We start from the raw sequence: 7502 nt of genomic DNA on the forward strand, positions 1-7502 counted from the left end.
GCTTCATTTGCTATTATTTTCTCCCATTCTGAAGGCTGTCTTTTCACCTTGCTTATAGTTTCCTTTGTGTGCAGAAGCTTTTAAGTTTAACTAGGTCCCATTTGTTTATTTTTGCTTTTATTTCCAATATTCCGGGAGGTGGGTCATAGAGGATCCTGCTGTGATGTATGTTGGAGAGTGTTTTGCCTATGTTCTCCTCTAGGAGTTTTATAGTTTCTGGTCTTACATTTAGATCTTTAATCCATTTTGAGTTTATTTTTGCGTATGGTGTTAGAAAGTGTTCTAGTTTCATTCTTTTGCAAGTGGTTGACCAGTTTTCCCAGCACCGCTTGTTAAAGAGATTGTCTTTAATCCATTGTATATTCCTGCCTCCTTTGTCAAAGATAAGGAAGACACACTAAGAATGTTTTACACCAAGTTTACATTGAATGGTTCTGAGTAAATTCACTTTTTCACTCAGCAACAATGCTCACAAGTATCCATCCCAATAGGTGGAAGCTTGGGGTATTCCAAAACAGTGTTTGATCCAAAATCTAATCATATTTACTTCTGGAGAACATTATGTGAAAAACATTTTTAAAATTACATTTTGCAGACTATCTAGACAAAGAATGAGTCTCTTAGATGTAGTTTATATCACATTAGCAATGTAATGAGTAATGATAAACAAAGGATTGAGGGTTTTAAAACCCTACATTTCACAACAATAAATTTTTTTTTAATCTGAATTTATATTGATTCCAATAAGACAGAAAATAGGAGGAAGGGAAAGCTTTTTTGCAGTAGAATGCCAACTCACAAATCTAAACAGATTGACAGAAAAGTTTAGCCATCATTGTCATAAATAATTCAGACAAATTTCATCATTGGCTGAATAGACAGTGAACGTTTTGGGGTTGGGGGAGACATGGCATTTTCATGGACTCAAACTATTTTCTCAGATTAATTCTTTAGGGAAGAATTATATTTTTAAGTAGAAAAATCTGGCAAACACCAGGCTAAGCAAGTAACCAAAATAAACATTACTAATAATGAACCTAATGACACCCTTAGCTTTTTTTCATGTTTCTTTAAAAATTTATTTAAGTATAGTTGACTTACAATGTGTTAACTTCTGCTGTACAGCAGTGATTCAGTTATAGAGATACATACATTCTATTTCATATAAATTAAATCAGGGTGACACTATCTAGCCTTGTCATACTCCTTTCCCAATTTTGACCCAGGCAGTTGTTCCATGTCCGGCTCTAACTGTTGCTTCTTGACCTGCATACAGGTTCCTCAGGGGACAGATAAGGTGGTCTGGGATTCCCATCTCTTTAAGTTTTCCAGTTTGTTGTGATCCACAGAAAGGCTTTCGCATAGTCAATGAAGCAGAAGTAGATGTTTTCCTGAGCAGAGACAATAAGGCCCCCAAAGCCTGGAAATACACTTCCTGGTCGTTTACAGGAAAACTCCACCCACCCTGCTCCAGATCCCTGCTGTTCTAAGCCAGGCCTGTGGACCACCATCCTTGGCCTGCCCCAGGAGGCTATTAGAACACGGAATCTTGTCTCTAACCCAGACCCACTGACTCAGAATCTCCGGATCCCAGGTGATTCCTGCTCCCAGTACAGTCAGAGAAGCGCTGCTTTAGAAGCCCTGCTCCATCATTCTGTGGTTGCACCCTCCCCAGGGGCAGGCAGAGAGGACCAGGGGGTGTGACCACCTGGAGCCCCGCCCCCTCCAGGCCGTGCTCTGAGCACCTGGACCCCAAAATCCCTGCTCCCAGAGCCAATGCCCGCCTCCCTCCCGGGGCGCATGTCCCAGCCCGACAGGAGGTCAAGATTCCGCTCTTTAAGTGGCGGAAGAGGGTGGTTTGAGCTTGGACTTAAAGGCTGGGGGTGCTCTTTCTGAGCAGCAGATTGCTCAGGACACAAAGAAGGTCAGAGCCAGAGTGGGGAAGAGCAAGGGGAGGGCTTGGGGCTGGGGCGGCCCCTCCCTCTGCTATCCTGCCTTCTGGCTTGGAGCTCAGTGTCCAAAACCCCAGTCTGCCAGGTTTTAATAGTTATGAATGTGTAGTTGACTGACTGATTTATAACTTTTAAATGTTTAAACATATAGTTGGGCTTCATTTGTACTCTTGACCTGGGGCCACGGATGTGAGTGAAAGGTCTGTTAAATGCTTCTCAAAGTGTGTTCAGAGGACCCCCTGCATCAAAACCCACTGGGTTGTTGGTTAAAAACTCAAATTCCCAGGCCCCACTATGTGACTTCCTGAATCAGATCTTTGGGAGTAGAGCCCAGGGACCTGCATTCTGACCCCTCCTCTTGTGACTCTGATCCACAGCAGAGCTACAGGAGCACGTGTAATGAAGGTGGGGGGTGTGGAGGGGGGCTGCCATGAGTGGTGGGAAGTGTTAGGGAGAGAGAGGGAGGTCCCAGGTCAGAGGTAAGTGCTGACCACGAGCTCACTCCCTTCCTGTTTCTCTCCTGATTCTCCTCACAACCTGGCGTGACCCCACCCCCGGGAGCTGGCTGCAGGGAGAAGCTACCAGAACGGGATAAGGGTGTCCTCCTGCCGATTGTGGGGCTCTTGGGGGCTGCCCTGCAGAAGGAAGGACTCGAGTCAGGGGCAGTAGGAGCAAAGGGGCTGCGAGCGCCTTGAGGGACCTTACGGACCCACCCTGGGAGTCAGGCTGAAGCTGCTGAGCAGGTCTTTGGGCAGGGAGATCTGGTCCCGCGGGACACGGGTGGAGTGGGGACAGACTGTGTGGTCCCACCTGCTTGGGCTCACAGGCTGCATCTGTCAGTTAGGAGTCCTATGACATTGATCAAGGTCCTAAAGTGCTGTAAGATGGGGCTTCTAATACCCTCCAATCTTGTGTTAAAATTAAACATGATAGTCTTTTGTTCAGGCCCGTGACACTGGCAGAATGAGCAAGTGTTGCAGTCTTCATACCACCAGGAATTTCTGTAGCTACCGACAAGCCCAGAAGCGGCATGGTAAGTAGTACAAGAAAGCCCATTTGGGCATAGCCCTGAAGGCCAACCCTTTTGAAGGCGCTTCTCACAACAAGAGAATTGTGCTCGAAAAAGCCAAACAACCAAATTCTGCCATCAGGAAATGTGTCAGGGTTCAGCTCATCGAGAATGGCAAAAAATCACAGCCTTTGTACCCAGTGATGGTTGCTTGAATTCTATTGAGGAAAATGATGACATTCTGGTTGCTGGATTTGGTTGCAAAGGTCATGCCGTTGGTGACATTCCTGGAGTCTGCTTTAAGGTTGTCACATTAGCCAGTGTCTCTCTTTTGGCCTTATACAAAGGCAAGAAGGAAAGACTAATATCATAAATTTTGATGAAGAAAGCATGACAGTAATAAATTTTTATATACCAAAAAATAATTAAAGGTGATAGTTAAGTAAAAACACATCCTTGCACACAGAGAAGAATAGGGGGTGGCTGCTGTTTATTGTGGAGAAGGCAATGGCACCCCACTCCAGTACTCTTGCCTGGAAAATCCCATGAATGGAGGAGCCTAGTAGGCTGCAGTCCATGGGGTCCCTAAGAGTCGGACACGACTGAGCGACTTCACTTTCACTTTTCACTTTCATGCATTGGAGAAGGAAATGGCAACCCACTCCAGTGTTCTTGCCTGGAGAATCCCAGGGACGGGGGAGCCTGGTGGGCTGCCATCTATGGGGTCTCGCAGAGTCAGACACGACTGAAGCAACTTAGCAGCAGCAGCTGTTTACTGGGACTCTCATTACCTTACACCTCTGCACTTCTTGATGCTCCATATCATAGGCACTTGTTACTGGCTGTGCTTAGTCACGTCTGACTCTTTGCAACCCTATGACTGTAGCCTACCAGACTCCTCTTTTCATGGGATTCTCTAGGCAAGAATACTGGTGTGGTGGACACTTTTTTTTTTAAACAGTCTTTTGGACTCTGTGGGAGAGGGAGAGGGTGGGATGATTTGGGAGAATGGCATTGAAACATGTATAATATCATATATGAAATGAGTCACCAGTCCAGGTTCGATTCACAATACTGGATGCTTGGGGCTGGTGCACTGGGACGACCCAGAGGGATGGTATGGGGAAGGAGGTGGGAGGAGGGTTCAGGATGGGGAACACATGTATACCTGTGGCAGATTCATTTTGATATATGGCAAAGCAAATACAATATTGTAAAGTTAAAAAATAAAATAAAATAAAATAAAAAAAAGAATACTGGAGTGGGTTGCCATTTCCTCCTCCAGGGCTTCTTCCTAACCCAGACAAGGAACTTGCCTCTCCTGTGTCCCCTGCATTGGCAGGCAGATTCTTTACCACTGAGGCTGGGAAGCACCTGTCACTGCCTGATAAGATCAATTTCCTCAACACTCCAGGGGGCGCTTGTGGTAAGGAATCTGCCTGCAACTGTAGGATACCCAAGAGATGCAGGTTTCATTCCTGGGTCAGGAAGATCCCCTGGAAGAGGAAATAGCAACCCACTCCAGTATTCATCTGCCTGGAAAATCCCATCCTCTGTCCATGGGGTCCCAAAAAGTCGTCAAGATTGAACACACACACCCCTAAGACCCCAGGCACAGGAAGACTCCATTCACAGCCTGTTATAGACTCATGCTTGGCCAGTGGCCCGGAGCTCCTTGAGCTTCCATGTGCAGGAGAGACTCCTGAAGTTACTGCTGAGCTGCTCATCCTGTACAGTTCCCAGGATTTCCCTCCCAACAAGCCACACCTTGGGACTCAGGCTCAGGTTTGTGATGAACTAAGGCTGTGGTGGTTTAGTCACTAAGTCATGTCCGACTCTTGTGAATCCATGGCCTACTAGGCTCCTTTATCCATATGGGATTCTTCAGGCAAGAATACTGGAATGGGTTGCCATTTCCTGATCTAGGGGATTTTTCTGAACCAGGGATTGAACCTTGCACCTTCTGTATTGGCAAGGAGATTCTCTACCACCAGAGCCACCAGGGAAGCCCAACTAGGCTGGGCTGGTATGAACCTCCAAGGACAACTGTGTTATACTGAACATCACCACCAGGGGGCAGAAGAATCCATGTATCCAGGTGAGCAGCGTGGAAAGGCCATGGAATGAGGGGCCAGGAAGACCTCTCAGCGGGCAAGAGGTATCACAGGCCCCCACCTCACCAACCTCATCTACACCCTAGACACAGAAGTACACACTCCTGCTCCTACAGAATCACCTGATTTGTTTACTCTCTTCCTCGTCCAGATAGAATCCTTATAGCTTAAACATGGCAAAGGCTTGTGGTTTGTAAAATCACCAGGGGAGCTCTGTAAACCCCAGTGCTGAAGCCTCATCTCAGTTAAATCAGAATCTCGGGAGAAGGAAGGCAGAAGGCAACGCTTTTTAAAACCCCACAGATAATTCCACCCTGCAGCCAAGAGAAGACCTCTGTTAGAAGCAAAAGATCTCATTTCTTCCCAAATAGCTTTCATTGCTAGAAAACGTTTGTCACTCAGACTTGTCTGACTCTTTGGAACTCCATGGACTATCAGTTCAGTTCAGTTCAGTCGCTCAGTTGTGTCTGACTTTTTGCGACCCCATGAATTGCAGCACGCCAGCACATCATCCACCAGAATTCCATGGAATTCTACAGGTAAGAATACTGAAGTGGGTTGCTTATTCCCTTCCCAAGGGGATCTTCCCAATCCAGGGATCAAACCCGGGTCTCCTCCATTGCTGGCCGATTCTTTACCATCTGAGTCACCAGGAAAACCAAAGATGGCTTGATTTCTTCCTACTTTGTTACTGACCCTCCCCAGTCAGACCCAAACGGGGGGGCTGGGCGTCCTTTAACCAGGTTTGTGTGTGTGCTTAGTCACTCAGTCATTTCTGACTCTTTGTGACCCCATGGACTGCACCCCTCCAGGCTCCTCTGTCAGTGGGATTTCCCAGGCAAGAATATTGGAGTGGGTTGCCATTTCAAGGGATCTTCCTGACCCAGGGATCAACGTGAGTCTCCTGCACTGGCAGGCAGGCTCTTTACTGCTGAGCCACCTGGGAAGCCCCTCTGCCAGGTGTGGCTTGTCCCAATAGAATGTGCTCTAGAGGACACACTCTCTCCTAAAAGCTCTCCTGGGACTGCTGTGTGTGATTCCTGTCAGCTGGGGGATTGAGGGGTTCTCACAGGACAGGCTCAGCTGTGCTGCTCGTGGCTCCAGGTCATAATGCTGGGTCAGCATCTCTGCACATGGCCACCATCCTGAATCACAGAGCTGGGCTCAGTGTCTCTGCACTCAGCCCTGGGGCCGCCATCTTGAATCACAGTGCCGGGCACAGAGACACATGGCCCTCAGAGCTGAGGTGTCAGCGCAGCCTTTTCACACCAGGGAGTCTCGTCTGAAGGGCCAGGTGTGAGGCTTCTGCACGAGGTGCCCTGTGAGCAAGTGAAACAAGACTCAGCACAAAGGGAGAGAAAAAAGGTGACACTTTATTTCATTATCCAGATTCTACTTTTACTCCCAGGGAATTGATGGGCTTTGTCAGTGACTGTTCCATTACAGCCCAGCCTCCCTGAATACTAAAGGCCCCAGCTTACCTTTAAGGTGTGTTGCCTTTGTTACCTGTGGAGATAACCTTGATGAAGAGAAAGAGACCAATTTCTCTCTATGCCTGAAGGTTCAATAGGAAACGTATTGATATAATCAGTTTTGTTTTCTTTAATGTATAAGGTAACTCCCTCTTGGCTGGGGCTTGATGTTGCGCCTGAAATAAGTGGGAGTCCCTGGTGCCCTTCATGTGAGGAAGACAACCTGGTATTGCCTAAATGGGAAAGGGAAAGACATAGACATCAGGGCACACATAGAACCCTGTGTAACCCCATATACAGATATGGACTTCAAGATGACAGGCTAAGATGGCCTTGTCACTATAGAAACAATGTGTCTATGCTGTTGAGACAGGAAGGAAGAGGGGCACATACATTGAGAAAAACAGGATCCCACAGAAACTGGCTTGAACCAGTTAATCAAGATGGTGTTGACCATGGTCTGGTCTCTGATCCTGCATTATAACACTAAAAGTCACTTACCTCTCACCATGGCTGGTGCTGTGATAGCTCAAAGGCTGACCATAGAAGGCCAAAAAGTGATACTGAAGGGGTGGGTGGGTGTCTGGCTGCTCGCCGCTCAAAAGCCAGTAAACAGACCAGGTTGGTGGAAAAGAACTTTATTTTAGATGCCAGTATATATAAGTGGGGGGAGGGTGGGCACCTGTCCAAAGGCTGACTGTCCCCACTGTTGATAGTGGACAAGAGCTTTTATAGACTGGGAGAGGGCTATGAGTATAAAGAGCAGAGTCAGTGCTGACTGTCATCTTGAAATTAGTCATTGGTGGTCTGACCAGCGTCACCTTGATTGTTTTAAGTACAGCTAATCTTCAGTTTTCTGTGATTGTGGTTTTCAGTCTGTCAAGATTGCCGGGAGAAATATCAATCACCTCAGATATGCAGATGACACCACCCTTATGGCAGAAAGTGAAGAAGA

The sequence above is a fragment of the Bos indicus genome, chromosome 12, assembly GCF_029378745.1.
Source record: "Bos indicus isolate NIAB-ARS_2022 breed Sahiwal x Tharparkar chromosome 12, NIAB-ARS_B.indTharparkar_mat_pri_1.0, whole genome shotgun sequence".
Lineage (NCBI taxonomy): Eukaryota > Metazoa > Chordata > Mammalia > Artiodactyla > Bovidae > Bos > Bos indicus.